The sequence below is a fragment of the Diabrotica undecimpunctata genome, chromosome 2, assembly GCF_040954645.1.
Source record: "Diabrotica undecimpunctata isolate CICGRU chromosome 2, icDiaUnde3, whole genome shotgun sequence".
NCBI lineage: Eukaryota > Metazoa > Arthropoda > Insecta > Coleoptera > Chrysomelidae > Diabrotica > Diabrotica undecimpunctata.
The window spans coordinates 97,904,885-97,926,573 of record NC_092804.1 but is presented as its reverse complement, the minus strand read 5'-3'; the positions used below and the strand labels follow the sequence as shown (position 1 = coordinate 97,926,573).

General features: G+C 25.1%; 1 protein-coding gene and 2 pseudogenes across 3 annotated transcripts in view; all 3 read right to left on the bottom strand.

The window, feature by feature from the left end:
• dila (centrosomal protein dilatory) overlaps positions 1-21,689 on the bottom strand; it is a 421,620-nt gene that overhangs the window by 13,090 nt on the left and 386,841 nt on the right. The gene's annotated exons all lie outside the window — the stretch shown is intronic.
• Positions 3,266-4,213, bottom strand: LOC140433074 (NADH-ubiquinone oxidoreductase chain 1-like; annotated as a pseudogene).
• On the bottom strand, positions 13,725-21,160 carry LOC140433073 (NADH-ubiquinone oxidoreductase chain 5-like; annotated as a pseudogene).

The window sequence follows — 21,689 nt, the reverse complement described above, 5'->3', positions numbered from 1 at the left end:
ATTATTGATAAATTCACTGAACTGGAAAGAGTCTACTATGTTAAACTCGTTCTTATAGTTGTATGCTTGTGAAAGAATGTCCGTTAGGAATTGGGCTACATTAATGTTAGGAGCGTTTATTGACGATAGTATAGGACGCATACTCAGTTGACGCTTATTCCTACGACTATGAATAGGTTCATAAAAAATATTAGCCAAACAAAATAAACCTGAAGAACATAAACCATGGGCTAATATTATAAATAAGGCTCCTCAAAATCCTCAAATATTTAAAGTTAAAATACCACCTAAAACCAATCTTATATGAGAAACTGAAGAATGGGCAATTAAAGATTTTATATCACTTTGACGAATACAAATTATAGAAACTAAAAATCCCCCAAATAACGAAAAAGAAATAAAAAAAATATTAAAAGATAAAAATAACTTAAAAAACAATATAAATCGAAGTAAACCATACCCTCCTAGCTTTAGTATAATACCTGCTAAAATTATAGAACCTGAGACTGGTGCTTCAACATGAGCTTTTGGTAACCATAAATGTAAAAAAAAATATGGGAATTTTTACAAAAAAAACCATATTTATACATAAATATATAAATATTCTATTTAAATTAAAATTTATTAATAAAAAAGAAACACAATTAAAATTTTCCATTAAATAAAAAATAATAATTATTATAGGTAAAGATATTAATAATGTATAAAATAACAAATAAATTCCAGCTTCTAAACGTTCGGGTTGATATCCTCAACCAATAATTAATAATAAAACAAGAACTAACCTAATTTCAAAAAATAAATAAAATATAAAAATATTCAATGAAGAAAAAACTAAATATAATCTTAATATTAATAAAATTCAAATAAATATAAATAAATTATAATAATTATTATATTTATATAATTTTCCACTAGCTAAAATTATTAAACTACAAATTCAAAATCTAAGTAAAATTAAACTATAAGATAACATATCAATACCTAAAATATAAGAAAAAGAAAAATAATTTATATTTCTATTATATAAAAATAAATATAAAAATAAAAAATAACCATTGAATTAATCAAAAATTTTTTTTTATAACATAGAGGAATCAAAAAAATTTAACTTAATAAGAATCTTATCATAAAGAAGAAAAAGATAAAATATAATCATTACCGTAAACTCGAACTATCAAAATTAAAATTGCTAAACCTAAGGAACCTTCACAAACTCTTATAGTTAAAAAAATTATTGAAAAAAAATATTCATAATTTAAATTTCTTAAATAAAAAAAAATCTGAATATAAAGAGCAATAACAATAAATTCTAAACTTAATAACATTAATAATAAATGCTTACGATTTAAGATAAATCTAATAATTCCAGATAAAAATATAGTTAATAATAAAAAATATATTATCATTAAAGTTTTAATAATTTAAATAAAATATTGGTCTTGTAAATCAAAAATAAGATTTATCTTTTAAAACTTCAGATATACAAAAACTTATTTCATTAATCTCCAAAATTAATATTTTATATAAACTAATATCTGATATTTTAACTATAATTACTCTTATAATTACTTGCTCCATTTTATTTATAATATTTAACCACCCTTTAACTTGTGGATTAATATTACTTATACAAACAATTTTAACTTCAATTATTACAGGTATAATAAATTATAATTATTAATTTTCCTATATTCTATTTTTAATTATAGTTGGAGGAATATTAATTCTTTTTCTCTATATAACAAGAATTGCATCAAATGAAAAATTTAAATTTAATTTTAAAATAATAATAATCTTAATAACAATTTTAATTTTAATATTTTTAATAAGAATAATATTAGATTACTTTTATTTTATTTCAATAATGAAAATTTCTGAAATAATTAATCAATCATACTCAATAAATAATAAGTTATCATTAACTAAATATTTTAATTTTCCAAATAACTTAATTATAATTTTAATAATTATTTATTTATTCATCACCCTGATTGCAATTGTTAAAATTACTAAATTTTCTTACGGACCTTTACGACAAAAATTCTAATGAAAATAAATCTACGAAAAATTAATCCTTTATTAAAAATTATTAATAATTCTTTAATTATTTTACCCACACCATCAAATATTTCATCAATATGAAATTTTGGTTCCTTACTAGGCTTATGTTTAGGAACTCAAATTGTTACTGGCCTATTTTTAGCAATACATTATTGCCCAAACGTAGATTTAGCATTTAATAGATTAACCCATATTTGTCGAGATGTAAATTATGGGTGACTTTTACGTACACTACATGCAAATGGGGCATCCTTTTTTTTTATTTGTTTGTACATTCATATTGGACGAGGAATATATTATAGATCATATAATATAATCGAAACCTGAATAATTGGAGTTACAATTTTTTTCTTAACAATAGCAACAGCATTCTTAGGATATGTTTTACCTTGGGGACAAATATCCTTTTGAGGTGCAACAGTTATTACTAATTTAATATCCGCTATCCCATACTTGGGAAAATTATTAGTACAATGAATTTGGGGGGGATTTGCTGTTGATAACGCTACATTAACCCGATTTTTTACTTTCCATTTTATTTTACCTTTTATTATTTTTGCATTTATAATACTTCATTTACTATTTCTACATCAAACAGGATCAAGAAATCCTTTAGGAACAAAAAGAAATATTGATAAAATTCCATTTCACCCTTACTTAACATTCAAAGATATTTTAGGTTTCTTAATTTTAATATTTATATTAGTTACACTAACTCTTAAAGATTCCTATCTTCTGGGAGACCCAGATAATTTTACTCCCGCCAACCCTTTAGTTACACCTGTCCATATCCAGCCAGAATGATATTTTTTATTTGCATATGCAATTTTACGGTCTATTCCTAATAAACTAGGAGGAGTAATTGCATTAGTAATATCAATTGCTATTTTATATACTTTACCATTTATAAATAAAAAAAATATTTAAGAACTCAATTTTACCCAATTAATAAAATATTATTTTGAAGATTATTATCTATTGTAATTTTATTAACATGAATTGGAGCTCGACCTGTTGAAGACCCCTACATTTTACAGGACAAATTTTAACAGTCGTATATTTTATTTATTATATTATTAATCCAATTTTAAGAAAATGATGAGATTTAGTTATCTTTAACTAGTTAATGAACTTGTATAAGTATATATTTTGAAAATATAAAAAAGAAATAAAATTTTCTATTAACTTCTACTAAAATTAATTAACTAAATTTGTAAGATAAAAAAAAATACCCTAATTCTAAAAAAAATATTAAATAATTTAATGAAACCGGTAAATAGCCTTTTCAAGCCAAATATATTAATTTATCATAACGATAACGACGAAGAGTACCACGAACCCATAACCATAAAAATCTTATAAACCCTAATTTAAAAAAAAATATTAAACTGACTAAATTAGCACCTAAAAATAAAAAAACACATATTATTCTTATAAATAAAATATTACCATATTCAGCTAAAAAAATTATTGCAAATCCCCCTCTACTATATTCTACATTAAACCCAGAAACTAATTCAGATTCACCTTCCGCAAAATCAAAAGGAGTACGATTAGTTTCAGCTAATCCAGAAACAACTCATATTATACATAAAGGAAAAAATAAGTATAAAAATCAAATATATTCTTGATATTTAATAAAATCTAATATATTTACAGATATAATTAAAAATAAAAAAGATAACAAAATTAATGCTAAACTTACTTCATAAGAAATAGTTTGAGCAATAGATCGTAATCTACCTAATAATGAATAATTAGAATTAGAAGATCAACCAGCTAATATAATAGTATAAACCCTTAAACTAGAAACTGCTAAAAAAAATAATAAAGTTAAATTAAAACTAATATTTACTGTTATAAATGGTATACACATTCATAAAAATAAAGCTAAAAATAAATTTAAAATAGGAGAAAAATAATATAAATTAAAATTAGATATAAAAGGATAAATCTGATCCTTAGTAAATAATTTAATTGCATCACTAAAAGGTTGAATTAAACCTAAAAATCCAACTTTATTTGGCCCTTTTTAAATTTGAATATAACCTAATACTTTACGTTCAAGTAAAGTTAAAAAAGCAATTCTAATTAATACACAAATAATTAAAATTAAACTAGAAATAATTATTAAAAATAAATCAATAAAAAACAAGTATTATTTGTAAAACCTTACATATAAAGATTCTAAATCTATAGCACTAATCTGCCAAAATAATAATATTTATCTAAAAAAAAATTTTTTTTATATATCGGGTCCTTTCGTACTAAAATATATTAACAAATTAAAGATAGAAACCAACCTGGCTTACACCGGTTTAAACTCAGATCATGTAAAATTTTAAAAGTCGAACAGACTTAATAATATAGCTTCTGCACCAATTATAAATTTTAATCCAACATCGAGGTCGCAATCTTTATTATCAATTTGAACTCTCCAATAAAATTACGCTGTTATCCCTAAGGTAATTTAATCTTATAATCAAAACTATTGGATCAAATAACTATTAATCAATATAATAATACAAAAAAAGTTAAATTTATTTTTTAATCACCCCAATTAAATAAATTTAAAATATAAATAAATTAAATTCTAAAAAAATATATTTTTAAATTTATTAAACTCTATAGGGTCTTCTCGTCTTTTAAAAATATTTAAGCTTTTTAACTTAAAAATAAAATTCTTTTAAAATTAAATAAAGACAGTTTTTTTTTCATCCAACCATTCATTCCAGCTTTCAATAAAAAAACTAATGATTATGCTACCTTAGCACGGTCAATATACCACGGCCATTTAAACTTCAGGGGGCAGGCGAGACTTTATATTTATAACAAAAAGACATGTTTTTAATAAACAGGTGAAAAAATAATTGCCGAATTCCTTTATTTAACCTAAATATAAATAATAAATTTATATAAATAAATAATAATTTTATCATCATTACTAAATTTTAAAAATTTCAATTTATATTTTAATAAAAAATTTATAAAAAATAAAAATAATAAATTATAAAAATAAATAATAAACTTTAAAATATGAAAATTTTTAAGCCTAATTTTTATTTTATTGTTAAATTTTAATAAAAATATATTTTTAAGCTCATCCCTAAAAATATTTAATATTAATAATATAAAAATAATAAATTATAAATATATTGTTAATAAATAAATTAAATTTATTTCTTAAAAAATTAGATATATTTAAAAACGAATAACATTTCATTACAAAAAAATTATTGAAAATATTTATTTTACAATAAAAATTTTAATTTTTTAGCTCTTTTAAATTCGAAAATATTAAATCTATAATTATTAATTAATAAACCCTGATACACAAGGTACAAAAAATAAATTTTTCTATTCAAAAAATAAAATATTCTTTCACAATACTAGTAAACTATCATAATATGAAATTTTTCTTTTTTATACTAAAAAATATTTTTTTATTTTAAATAAAAATAAATATATAAATAAAATAAATTTTTTCTTTCAAATTAAATTAAATTTCACAATTAACTTTTTAATGTAAATAAAATACTTATATCAAGCTCTAATTTGTCATCTAGATACACTTTCCAGTAAATCTACTTTGTTACGACTTATTTCATATTAAATGAAAGCGACGGGCAATATGTCCAATTTAAAATCCAAAAATAAATTTAATGTAACCCATTTAAACTTCTATATAAACTACACCTTGATCTGATTAATTTTTTTAAAAAAATTTTAAATATTATAATTCTATAAAAATATTTAACTACGACGATATGTAAGCTAATAATGAAAGTAAATTAAATCGTGGATTATCATTTAAAAAACAGGTTCCTCTAAAAAGACTAAAATACCGCCAAAATTTCTAATTTTAAAGATCATAACTAATAATAATTAAATAAAAAAATTACATTTAAAATAATATGGTATCTAATCCTAGTTTAAAATTTAAATTTTCTAACTTCAATTAAAAAATATAATTTATTAAAAATTTAAAATTTCACCTAGTAAATTTTAATATAAAATTATAAATAAATAATATTTAATTAATATTAATAAAATTAAATCACATTATTTGTATAACCGCAACTGCTGGCACAAATTAAGTCAATATTATTTAAAATTTCTAATTCTAAATTTCTTTAATAATTAAATTTAATTACTGCAATTAATTCTTAAACACAATTTACATTTAATAAATAATAAAATTTAATTTTTAAGCTAAAATAAAACTTTTATATAATTACTAAAAAATAAACATCTATAATTTAAATAATATAATTTCCAATGTTAGAGATAATTCTTAACTATAATTTTATCGACCATAAATTATGTAACCCCTAATTTTACATAATTTATCCAAATATCAAATATAATGCCAAATGATTGAATGATTCTTAATTATAATTTTACCCACCATAAATTATGTAACCCCTAATTTTAAATAATTTATACGAATATCAGATATAATGCTAAATGCTTGAATGATTCTTAACTATAATTTTACACACCATAAATTATGTAACCCCTAATTTTACATAATTTATCCGAATATCAGATATAATACCAAATGCTTGAATGATTCTTAACTATAATTTTACCCACCATAAATTATGTAACCCCTAATTTTACATAATTTATACGAATATCAGATATAATGCTAAATGCTTGAATGATTCTTAACTATATTTTTACCCACCATAAATTATGTAACCCCTAATTTTACATAATTTATCCGAATATCAAATATAATGCCAAATGCTTGAATGATTCTTAACTATAATTTTACCGACCATAAATTATGTAACCCCTAATTTTACATAATTTATCCGAATATCAGATATAATGCTAAATGCTTGAATGATTCTTAACTATAATTTTACCCACCATAAATTATATAACCCCTAATTTTACATAATTTATCCGAATATCAAATATAATGCCAAATGCTTGAATGATTCTTAACTATAATTTTACCGACCATAAATTATGTAACCCCTAATTTTACATAATTTATCCAAATCTCAAATATAATATCAAATGCTTAAATAATTCTTAACTATAATTTTACCCACCATAAATTATGTAACCCCTAATTTTACATAATTTATCCAAATCTCAAATATAATATCAAATGCTTAAATAATTCTTAACTATAATTTTACCGAACATAAATTATGTAACCCCTAATTTTACATAATTTATCCGAATATCAGATATAATATCAAATGCTTAAATAATTCTTAACTATAATTTTACCCACCATAAATTATGTAACCCCTAATTTTACATAATTTATCCAAATCTCAAATATAATATCAAATGCTTAAATAATTCTTAACTATAATTTTACCGAACATAAATTATGTAACCCCTAATTTTACATAATTTATCCGAATATCAGATATAATGCTAAATGCTTGAATGATTCTCAACTATAATTTTACCCACCATAAATTATATAACCCCTAATTTTACATAATTTATCCGAATATCAAATATAATGCCAAATGCTTGAATGATTCTTAACTATAATTTTACCGACCATAAATTATGTAACCCCTAATTTTACATAATTTATCCGAATATCAAATATAATATCAAATGCTTAAATAATTCTTAACTATAATTTTACTCACCATAAATTATGTAACCCCTAATTTTACATAATTTATCCAAATCTCAAATATAATATCAAATGCTTAAATAATTCTTAACTATAATTTTACCGACCATAAATTATGTAACCCCTAATTTTACATAATTTATCCAAATATCAAATATAATATCAAATGCTTAAATAATTCTTAACTATAATTTTACCGACCATTAATTATGTAACCCCTAATTTTACATAATTTATCCAAATATCAAATATAATATCAAATGCTTAAATAATTCTTAACTATAATTTTACCGACCATAAATTATGTAACCCCTAATTTTACATAATTTATCCAAATATCAAATATAATGCCAAATGATTGAATGATTCTTAATTATAATTTTACCGACCATAAATTATGCAACCCCTAATTTTACATAATTTATCCAAATATCAAATATAATGCCAAATGATTGAATGATTCTTAATTATAATTTTACCCACCATAAATTATGTAACCCCTAATTTTACATAATTTATACGAATATCAGATATAATGCTAAATGCTTGAATGATTCTTAACTATAATTTTACCCACCATAAATTATGTAACCCCTAATTTTACATAATTTATCCGAATATCAGATATAATGCCAAATGCTTGAATGATTCATAACTATAATTTTACCCACCATAAATTATGTAACCCCTAATTTTACATAATTTATACGAATATCAGATATAATGCTAAATGCTTGAATGATTCTTAACTATAATTTTACCCACCATAAATTATGTAACCCCTAATTTTACATAATTTATCCGAATATCAAATATAATGCCAAATGCTTGAATGATTCTTAACTATAATTTTACCCACCATAAATTATGTAACCCCTAATTTTACATAATTTATACGAATATCAGATATAATGCCAAATGCTTGAATGGTTCTTAACTATAATTTTACCGACCATAAATTATGTAACCCCTAATTTTACATAATTTATCCGAATATCAGATATAATGCCAAATGCTTGAATGATTCATAACTATAATTTTACCCACCATAAATTATGTAACCCCTAATTTTACATAATTTATACGAATATCAGATATAATGCTAAATGCTTGAATGATTCTTAACTATAATTTTACCCACCATAAATTATGTAACCCCTAATTTTACATAATTTATCCGAATATCAAATATAATGCCAAATGCTTGAATGATTCTTAACTATATTTTTACCGATCATAAATTATGTAACCCCTAATGTTACATAATTTATCCGAATATCAGATATAATATCAAATGCTTAAATAATTCTTAACTATAATTTTACGCACCATAAATTATGTAACCCCTAATTTTACATAATTTATCCAAATATCAAATATAATATTAAATGCTTAAATAATTCTTAACTATAATTTTACCGACCATAAATTATGTAACCCCTAATTTTACATAATTTATCCAAATATCAAATATAATGCCAAATGATTGAATGATTCTTAATTATAATTTTACCCACCATAAATTATGTAACCCCTAATTTTACATAATTTATACGAATATCAGATATAATGCCAAATGCTTGAATGGTTCTTAACTATAATTTTACCGACCATAAATTATGTAACCCCTAATTTTACATAATTTATACGAATATCAGATATAATGCCAAATGCTTGAATGATTCTTAACTATAAGTTTACTGACCATAAATTATGTAACCCCTAATTTTACATAATTTATCCAAATATCAAATATAATGTCAAATGATTGAATGATTCTTAATTATAATTTTACCCACCATAAATTATGTAACCCCTAATTTTACATAATTTATACGAATATCAGATATAATGCCAAATGCTTGAATGGTTCTTAACTATAATTTTACCGACCATAAATTATGTAACCCCTAATTTTACATAATTTATACGAATATCAGATATAATGCCAAATGCTTGAATGATTCTTAACTATAAGTTTACTGACCATAAATTATGTAACCCCTAATTTTACATAATTTATCCGAATATCAAATATAATATCAAATGCTTAAATAATTCTTAACTATAATTTTACCCGCCATAAATTATGTAACCCCTAATTTTACATAATTTATCCGAATATCAGATATAATATCAAATGCTTAAATAATTCTTAACTATAATTTTACCCACCATAAATTATGTAACCCCTAATTTTACATAATTTATCCAAATATCAAATATAATATCAAATGCTTAAATAATTCTTAACTATAATTTTACCGACCATAAATTATGTAACCCCTAATTTTACATAATTTATCCAAATATCAAATATAATGCCAAATGATTGAATGATTCTTAATTATAATTTTACCCACCATAAATTATGTAACCCCTAATTTTACATAATTTATACGAATATCAGATATAATGCCAAATGCTTGAATGGTTCTTAACTATAATTTTACCGACCATAAATTATGTAACCCCTAATTTTACATAATTTATCCGAATATCAGATATAATATCAAATGCTTAAATAATTCTTAACTATAATTTTACCCACCATAAATTATGTAACCCCTAATTTTACATAATTTATCCAAATATCAAATATAATATCAAATGCTTAAATAATTCTTAACTATAATTTTACCGACCATAAATTATGTAACCCCTAATTTTACATAATTTATCCAAATATCAAATATAATGCCAAATGATTGAATCATTCTTAACTATAATTTTACCCACCATAAATTATGTAACCCCTAATTTTACATAATTTATATGAATATCAGATATAATGCCAAATGCTTGAATGGTTCTTAACTATAATTTTACCGATCATAAATTATGTAACCCCTAATTTTACATAATTTACTTAGATATCAAATATAACACCGAATATTCTTATAATTTTTAACTATAATCCATACTACCTATAAATTGTATAACCCCCTAATTTTACACAATTTACCCAAATATTAAATAAATCAATAAATTTATCTAATTTCATTAAAATTTAAATTATTAAATAAATAAAATTTAAAATTTCAATTAAAAAATAATATTTTATATATACTTCAATTTTAATAAATTTTAAATATAAATTAAAATTAAATTTAATCTATAAATTAAATATATTAGTAAATAATTTAAATTTTAAATAATTATTTATAAATATCCCATATATACCCATATTAAATAAAAATAATTGTATTTAATATAAAATAAAACTTAAATAATTTAAAAAAAATTAAACATGATAATTAAATAAATACTAATTTAAAATCAAATTTAATTTTAATTAATCTTTAAATTGGAAATTTCCAATTTAAAATATAAATTCTTCAATTATTAAAATAATTAGAATTATTTCTAACATTAGAAAATTAAGTTTTTTTTTTTTTTTTTTATTAATTTTTTCTTTTATATAAAAATTAATTTTTTTAATAATAAATATACTCAAATTATTTATTTATATATATTTTTTTATTTATATTAATTATTTTTATTAAAAAAAATATTATTAATTATATTTTATATTTAATTTTAAATTATAAATCATTACTTAATTATTCATAATATTAGAATTATATGTAATTAAATTATTTATTATTAAATGTAATAATTTTAACTTACTAGTTTAAGAGCAAGAATTTAATAATTTTCTTTCTCTTTCTGAGAAGTTCTATAAGCGTCTTAAGTTATTATTAATTAATCAATTCGGAGTATCTAATTAAATACCTTTTTAATAACTTATATATATATATATATTTATATATATATATATATATATATATATATATATATATATATGTATATATAACTTTAATATATATATATATATATATATATATATATAGGTATATCCTTAATTTAATATTTATTGTTAAATATATAATTAATATTACTATTTAATTAATATTTAAACAAATTAAATATTAATTTATTAAATAAAATGTAATTTTAATTTTTTTTTTAACTTTTTTATTTTGATTTAAATTTCCAATTTATCCAAAAAATCAACAAATTCGGCGCCAAAAATTTTTCAAAAATTTTTACAAAAAATGACAAAATTTTCACTTTTTTAAAAAAAAAAAATAATTTATATTTCAAAACTTTTTAAACTTTAAGTCTAATAAAAAACATTTTAATAAAAATTTTATTTTAAAAATGTGAAGTGCCTGATTTGAAAGGGTAATTTTGATAGAGTTAATCATGTGTTTACACCTTCATAAAATTACACTTAATAGAATTAAACTATTTCTTTTAATATCAAAAATTACTATACATCTTATATTAAAGTGTAAAAAGGTAAGCTAATAAAGCTACTGGGTTCATACCCCATTTATAAAGGTTTTAATCCTTTTCTTTTTAATGTATAAATTGTTTAAAAAATTTTTTATTAATTTTTTAATTATTGGTACTTTAATTACAATCTCTGCGTATTCATGATTCAGTATATGAATTGGATTAGAAATTAATTTATTGAGTTTTATTCCCCTAATAAAATCCCATAATAATATTTTTCCTGCAGAAGCTACATTAAAATATTTTATTACCCAGGCATTAGCCTCAGCCATTATTCTATTTTTAATTATCTTAATTTTGAATTCTTCCGATTTTATTCAAACAAATTTAAATTATATTCATAATTTAATAATAAATTCAGCATTAATAACAAAGATAGGAGCAGCCCCTTTTCATGCTTGATTTCCTGAAGTTGCTGATGGATTAAATTGAATAAATAATTTAATTTTAATAACATGACAAAAAATTGCCCCTATAATTATTATTATGTATAATTTTAATTCTTTATTTTTTAGAGTTATTATTATTATTTGTTCCTTAATTAGAGGAATTCTAGGATTAAATCAAAATAGATTGCGTAAATTAATAGCTTATTCATCAATTAACCATATTGCATGAATATTAGCAAGAATATTAAATTATAAAATAATTTGATTTAGATACTTCTTAATTTATTCTTTTATTTTACTTTCTATTATTTTATTATTTAATCAACCTTCAAAGTTAAATATAGACTAGTGTCTAAGCCTTAAAAAATTAATTTTACCTTTAAATTTGCAATTTAAAATCATAATTGAATATAAGACTTGGTAAAAGAATTAATCATTCGTAAATAAATTTACAGTTTATTGCTTAAACTCAGCCATTTTACCGAATAAATGATTATTTTCAACTAATCATAAAGATATTGGAACATTATATTTCATTTTTGGAATTTGAGCAGGTATAATTGAAACATCCCTAAGAATTCTAATTCGAGCAGAATTAGGAAGACCCGGTTCCTTAATTGGTAATGATCAAATTTATAATGTAATTGTAACAGCTCATGCTTTTATTATAATTTTTTTTATAGTAATACCTATTATAATTGGTGGGTTTGGTAATTGATTAGTTCCCCTAATAATTGGAGCCCCTGATATGGCATTCCCTCGAATAAATAATATAAGATTTTGACTTTTACCCCCCTCTTTATTATTATTATAATTAAGAAGAATAGTAGAAAGAGGAGTTGGTACCGGATGAACAGTATACCCCCCTTTATCATCCAATATTGCTCATGGAGGTTCATCAGTTGATTTAGCTATTTTTAGTCTACACTTAGCAGGAATTTCTTCAATTTTAGGAGCAATTAATTTTATTACTACAGTAATTAATATACGTCCAATGGGAATAACTTTTGACCGAATACCATTATTTGTATGGGCTGTTGTTATTACAGCAGTTTTACTGTTATTGTCATTACCTGTTCTTGCTGGGGCAATTACAATATTATTAACAGATCGTAATCTAAATACCTCTTTTTTTGATCCTGCCGGAGGTGGTGATCCTATTTTATATCAACATTTATTTTGATTTTTTGGACATCCTGAAGTCTATATTTTAATTTTACCAGGATTTGGTCTAATTTCCCATATTGTAAGACAAGAAAGAAGAAAAAAAGAAGCTTTTGGAACTTTAGGAATAATTTATGCTATAATAGCAATTGGATTATTAGGATTTATTGTATGAGCCCATCATATATTTCCCCATTATCACCCAAAGATAAAATTCTTATTATTAAACCTAACTGTCTTAAAGTAGATAGAGCAATAATTTTTTTTAAATCAAATTCAAAATTAGCCCCTAATCCTGATATAAATATAGTTATAGAAGAAATAAATAATAAAATTATTATTATTTGATTATTAAATGAAAAATTAAAACGAATTAGTAAATATACCCCAGCTGTTACTAATGTAGAAGAATGAACTAAAGAAGAGACAGGGGTAGGGGCAGCTATAGCTGCAGGTAATCAAGAAAAAAAGGAATTTGAGCTCTTTTAGTTATAGCCGCCAAAATTACTAATCAAGTAATTAATTGTATAATAAAATCATTTTTTATAATATCTAAATAAAAAATAAAATTTCAGCTACCAAAATTTAATATTCAGGCAATTGCTATTAATAATGCCACATCCCCAATTCGATTTGAAAGAGCTGTTAATATCCCCGCATTAAATCTTTTAATATTTTGATAATAAATTACTAAACAATAAGAAACTAATCCTAATCCATCTCAACCTAATAAAATTGAAATTAAATTAGGACTAATAATTAATATTATTATAGAAAAAACAAATACTACAACTAATAAAATAAATCGATTCTTATATAAATCATTAGATATATATTCCTCACTATAAAAAATTACTATCGAAGAAATAAATAAAACAAATCTTATAAATATTAAAGACATCCAATCTAATAAAATCACAAATATAAAATTAGTTGAATTTAATATTAATAGAAAATACTCAATTAAGTAAACTAAATCAAAAATTAAAAAATAAAATGATAAAAATAATAAAAATACACTTAAAAATAAAAAAAAAAATTAAATAAATAAAACAAATAATCTAAAATAAATTTTTATATCTTTGATACCACAAATCAAAATTTTTATTAAACTATTTAGATATATAAAAATTTCTATTTTTAAAAATAAAATATTTAAAGGTAATCAATGTAATAATAACAATAAATATTCACGAATTAAGCCCCTATAAAAAGAATAAACCCCAGAAAAATAAAGCCCATGTTGAGAGTAACTATATAAAAATAATGAATAAACTGCACTAAAAAAAGATATTAATGATAAAAATAATATAGTCAAAAAATTAAACCCTACTAAAGAATTAATCAAAATGATTTCTCTTATTAAATTTAATGAGGGTGGTGCAGCTATATTAGATGATAATAATAAAAATATTCATAATCTTATGTTAGGTATAATATTTAATAAGCCCTTATTTAAATAAAGTATTTTTAGTATTTTTTAGGGAGTTTATAGCATTCATTCATCGACAAATGTCAAACATATTCATCCAACTTGAACCTCTCCTACCTTCCAACATTTTGGATCAATATGAAACTTCTCTTCTCAAAAAATATACGTTCTTTCTAAACAATTCTTTATCTCACCTCCAAACAAAATTAAATAATCTAGGGTCCACTCCTTTCAGTCGTCTACCATTTCACGATAAATGGATTAAAAATCTCACAAACATCCAAATCCCTAGAAATATCTTAAAACTTCTATCTCTTGTACCTAAGTTCGGATTACAACCCTCGCTTAACGATTATTCCGTATGTAATTTCGTAGCTGACATAGAAAACATACTTTCACATTCGGAAGCCAATGAACTCCTCGAATTAAGATCATCTGCTAATAATATTCTCACCAACTTTTCACATAAACCTCCCTATGCCAGCTCGGATATAGATGATGTCTATAGACAAACGTCCACATTCCTTAAAGAACACCTTGACCTGATGGTATTAACCAGTGACAAAGGCAATTCAACAGTACTAATGATGAGAGAGCAGTACTTAAACCTGAGCCAACAACTTCTAGATGATAATAAATATTATCAGCCACTTCTCCGCAATCCCACCTCAACTTACACAAATAAAATAAATAAATTCATCACTGAACTAAAAAATAAAAAAATCATCGATGATAAACTAGCCAAATCCCTCCAAAACTATAATGGCAACGCCCCCAGGTTCTATTGTCTTCCTAAAATCCATAAGCCCCAACTGAGTATGCGTCCTATACTATCGTCAATAAACGCTCCTAACATTAATGTAGCTCAATTCCTAACGGATATTCTTTCACAAGCATACAACTATAAGAACGAGTTTAACATAGTAGACTCTTTCCAGTTCAGTGAATTTATCACTAATTATCAGTTACCAAGAGAATATGTCTTAGTAAGCTTCGACGTAGTATCACTGTTTTCTAACCTCCCACTCTCCAGCGTCGTCACGTCACTCCGGAACCATTGGAATGAAATCCAACCACACAGTCTAGTATCATGGGAAATATTCTCGGAACTATTAAAACTGACGTTTGACACCAATTATCTAATATTTAATGACAAATATTATCGCCAAATCTTTGGAACTCCCATGGGATCGTCCATTTCCCCCATTCTAGTTAATTTCGTACTAGATGACCTTATCAATGAGAGTATCAGTAAGTTAGATTTTCAGGTTCCCTTTGTAAAGCGTTATGTCGACGACTTGATCCTAGCAACACCACCTGATAAGATTTTAAGCACCTTATCAGTCTTCAATAGCGTTGATCCTCACCTGCAATTTACTTGTGAATTGGAGGTTGATAACAGCATACCGTTTTTGGATATGCGAATCATACGCACACATAGTAACACATTGGGCACTACGTGGTACAGGAAAGACATGGCGAGCAACCGGTTCTTAAATTACCACTCTACACACCCAATAAGATACAAACATAACCTTGTACAAGCTCTTAGCTTTAGAGTACACACGTTGACCCATACGCGGTACAAGAGGGAATCTTTGGATTTACTCAAATCCATTCTCATTGATAACTCGTACCCCATATCCATCATCAACAGATATCTTTTCTCTAAAAGCTATGGTCATTCTATTTCGGAAGCACCTAACGGTGCAATACTAGCCTCCATATCCAATAGCATACAGACGAACATTTCCCCGTTAACCCCAAAACCAGCCACAAAATATGCTTCTCTTCCCTATTTCCCACAAATTACGAACAAGCTTACTAAACTATTCAAAAACTTACCCGTCAAAATATCCCTAAAAAATACTAAAACCATTGGAAAGTTATTCTCCAAGTCTAAAACTCCACTAAGCTCGTTAGAGCACACTAATGTTGTCTATCAGATACCCTGTTCAGAATGTAACTCCTGCTACATTGGCCAGACTAGTCGATCTCTTCTAGGGCGTATAACTTCACACAAAAGTGACATCAGACTTTCCAAACCCTCTTGTGCCCTTGCACAACACGCCATTTCCACTAAACATCACATTGATTTCACAAATACCAAAATACTGGCGAAACAAAACAACCATCAGAAACGCTCCTTTATTGAAATGTGTGAGATCCTCAAGAACTCATCGGCAATAAACAAAAGAACCGACATCGACAATTTGAGCCAGGTTAACCACTCTCTCATCTTACGAAATAAATGATACCAAGTATTGTTCAGTTAAAAGTTGGCGTATTTTCCATTCAAAATAATAACAAAATCATCCCCTATTTCCAAGTTTCATTAAAACATAAATTAAAAATAATATATCAAAATATTTCCGCCATACAAATTCCACCCGTCCAACTAATTATGCAATGTCCCCTGTAGAAGTTCATAATTGTCTCAAACCTTGGAATTTGGTGACACATGGCCATTAAATAAAAAAATTTTCGGTATCGCGTCAAGTTGTTTGCTAGATTGCAATAAATCAGAACTTTGTTGGTCTTCAGCGGAGAACCATCTAAATGAAGCCAAATGTTCGTTTAAAATTTTTTAAATATTTATATCTACGAATATGAACATTATTTTCGGCAAAGTTTGTGTGTTGTTTTTTGTTTTTTGTTTTTTCTTTTTTGGTTAAGTTAGTTTTAAATAATGAGTAAAGTGTACAGTAGATATATGATAACATCGATAATATACTACATATTGAGTTGTAAGTTATGAACTATAAACATCTGTATTTCTTATAAACTCTATGTCATTTGTTATATTTTAGAGAACTGATGAAGCTTTAGAAATATAAAGCGAAACGTCTTCGATAAACTTATGAAGTAGTTGACTTCTTTTTTTATTTGCCAACCTGAATGACCGATTAAACCTCTGAATTCACTAGTTGAATACTTTAGAAATATATATATATATATATATATATATATATATATATATATATATATATATATATATAATAACGGATTGATTACGGCTGTTGCCCCCATTGCTTCATTAATATCGTATTCGTCTACGAATGGTGTATATATTTTTCCTATTACATAATTATTCACATAAAACTAACTTAAATATAATAACTCAATAACCAAAAGGTGAAATATAAAATTTAAAGAACTCAACAATAAATTCACCTGATAACAAAAACGGATAACTTCTTATATAAAGCAACAAAAATAATAAATGGACCAATTTATGCATTCTCCATTCATTCAATTTAAAAGTACTAATTGAGCCAGAAATTATATACAGAAAGGGAGAAGATTATATCCAGAAAACTCGTGTACTCTTAAAGAAAACTAGATATTAGAATAGAGATACAGCTACAGAGAATACATTCAGAAGACCTTGATTCAAATAAAAAATTTAAAAAATACTACCTTTGGGCTAAGATATGTTTTAAAGCTGTAAACATTGGCAGAAGCTATTATGACCTTAAAATTAGAAAAAATTATTAACTAAATATCGGCTAGAAATCAACAAAACATTATCCAGGCCAATATTATTAAAAAAGAATCTTAAAAAAGATCCAAAAATTGTTTAAAAAAATTGATAAAAAGAGAAGACAGAAAAAAAATCTTATACCAAACCATCACTTTGAGTGATGATGTACTCCGTAACAAGGTGATGATCAAAATTCGATACAACTAAAAAATTCTTAATTGGCGGGAACTACGAGTAGCTCGAATTTTTATTCTAATCAAATAGTATTTGTTTTTTTTTACCCAGAACAGAAAATATGAATCTACAACAATTAAATCTAAACACAACAAGCTATTTTTTAAAACAATTTTATTGCCTTGGACTAATATTTTAAACAGTATTCTTCTTTAAGTGTCGTCTCCCTATCGGAGGATGGATGTCATCATCACTATCCTCACTTTACCTACCACTGCTCTAAAGAGTTCCATTGAACTGCGTATAAACCAGCCCTTAAATTTTTTATAGGTATTCATTTCCTCAGATAGCTTAGCTTCCTCCGTGGGTGTGTTGCTTGTTGCTCTGGAAACCTCAGAGTCTTCTAACATTATTGCCACAAATTGGTCGCATTGCTCCTGTAGTGATTCTTTCCCAAGTTAATATGCTCCTTTTCTAACTTGACTGCATCGTACTGAAGACAACCAATAGTCAGAAATACGTATATACGGTTGCCTTCCATCTTATACACATATTTTATTATATTTTTTTTCTTTGTTGCGAGCTATGCCGATATGTTTTACCTTTATAGATTATTGGCTTGATATGTCATAGTAGGGTGTAGGGTGTAAGACACCTAACTCTCACTTATGGCTCCACGTGCCACACTCCAGGCATCTGTATTGGTCTGCAGGCTAAACTAAGTGAGGGTAGCCACATATGGCGAAAATTTCACCGAATGATTGTCGGTATAAGCAGTCCCCCACATACTGACCAACGGCTTCGGGCGGATGAGTTAGTAAGTATTTAGGGCACTCTTTTGTCCTGATACAGAATAGTCAACGGCATAAGGATGCAGATGGTAATGGGAAACCACTGCATTAAAGACTCATAGAGTACCCCTAGTAACAATCATCATGGCAGATACGCAAAGGAGAAGTACTGATCACGGACATCGGATAACTAGATCCGGCAGGGGAAGACAAATAGATAAATACAAGGCTTCCTCGGTCGTAAACCTGCGAAACTCTTGTAATATGAAAAAGACAACCATAAAAATTGCTATATGAAATAATGTAAGGAGTTTATTCTCTTCTTTCTTACACAAAGATGCCTAGACGTTAATCAGGAAGTAAATGCATGTTTTATCGATTTTGAAAAAGCGTTTGACAGAGTACGCCACGATAAGCTAAGAGACATTCTTGAAAGAAAGGACATAGATAATAAAGATCTACGAATAATTCTCAATTTACATTGGAATCAGAAAGCTAAAATCAAAATAGAAAATGAGATATCACAAGAAATAGAAATACGTAGAGGATTACGACAGGGCCGCATTTTGTCATCGCTGCTATTTAATGTTTATAGTGAAAGCATCTGCCAGGAAACCCTTTTGCAAGCAAATGAAGGAATCGTAATCAATGGAGAGGTTGTAACTAATATTGTACAAGTATATGGTCAACCATATGGTGTAAGAACATGACAATCAGCACATATTAGTATAAACGGCATTCAAATTGAAAAAGTATCAAGCTACGAATACTTGAGGACTTCAATAAACGAAACTGGAGACCAAAACAATGAAATAAAAAGACGTATCGAAATTGCCAGGGCCACCTTCATAAAGATGTGGAAATTTTTCTGCGACAGAGATATAAGCATCCCTCTACGATTAAAAATGCTAAGGGGCTACGTATTTAACACGCTATTATAAGGTGTAGAGGCCTGGACTCTCAAACAATACAGCATAAAAAATATTGAAAGTTTAGAGATGTGGTGTTACCGTCGGATGCTGAAGATAAGTAAAACGGAATCCAGGCCGTAGAAGAATGTCATGGTTGCGTAATTTGAGAGAGTGGTTTGGCTATACCACTAATGAACTCTTTAGGTCAGCTGTAAACAAGGTCAGAATAGCCTTGATAATTTCCAATCTCCAAAATCTCTCTGTTCCCTTAAATCAAAAAACTTCAATCAGAAACTCCTGTTTTAATGCTATTAACAAATTCAAAAATAAAAACTCTTCATCTAATTCTTTAACAGTCTTTAATATCAACACCCCCTCATCTATCAACCTGTCTTCCACTCACAACGATAGGCATTTAACATACAACTTTTCTAAATTTTCCCATAACAAACGCAATGAACATTTAAATACCCTCAAATCCATCAAAACAAAAATCAAATCCAACAATCTAATCATCAGCAAAGCTGACAAAGGTAACTATCTAGTGATCTTAGATCAATCTTCATACAATGATAAAATCTCTACTTTCCTTAATAATAATAACTTCACTCCACTCACTACAGATCCCTTAAAATTTTATAAACAAATTAAAAGATAACATCAAATATTTGACAGATTTCTTTTCAGAACACTTTGCACCATATTACAAACTTCCAAGCAATCCTTTAACACCCAGACTGTATGGTTTACCTAAGATACACAAGGAGATCATTCCTATTCGTCCAGTTGTTAGTTTCATAAACACTCCTGTTTCCATCTTATCAAAATTCATATTGAATCTTATTAACAACATGACGAACTTTACCCCTCGATTCTCAGTCAAAAATACTAGTCATCTAGTCAATAACCTACAACAGATCAATCTTCACCCCAACATTACTATGCTCTCATTTGATGTCAGCAATCTATTTACCTCTGTCCCCAAACAAGAAACAATTAATCTGGTTCACTCTCTTCTAAGAACCAATTCCATCACCCTGTCTACTACAAACTCCATTATCCAACTATTGCAACTTTGCTTAGACCAAGATTTCTTTGTTTTTAACAACAAATATTATAGACAACCTGACGGCTTAGCCATGGGTAGCTGTCTCTCCCCTCTATTAGCTGATGTTTATATGGATCATTTAGAATCCACACAGATTATGAAAAACCCTGAAATACTCTATTGGTTTCGATATGTGGACGACTGTTTAGTCTTCATTTCAGGTAACTCCAATTCAGCTGAACTATTACTTTCTAAAATTAATCAAATCCACCCCAACATCAAGTTTACCATGGAACTAGAATCATCCAGGTCA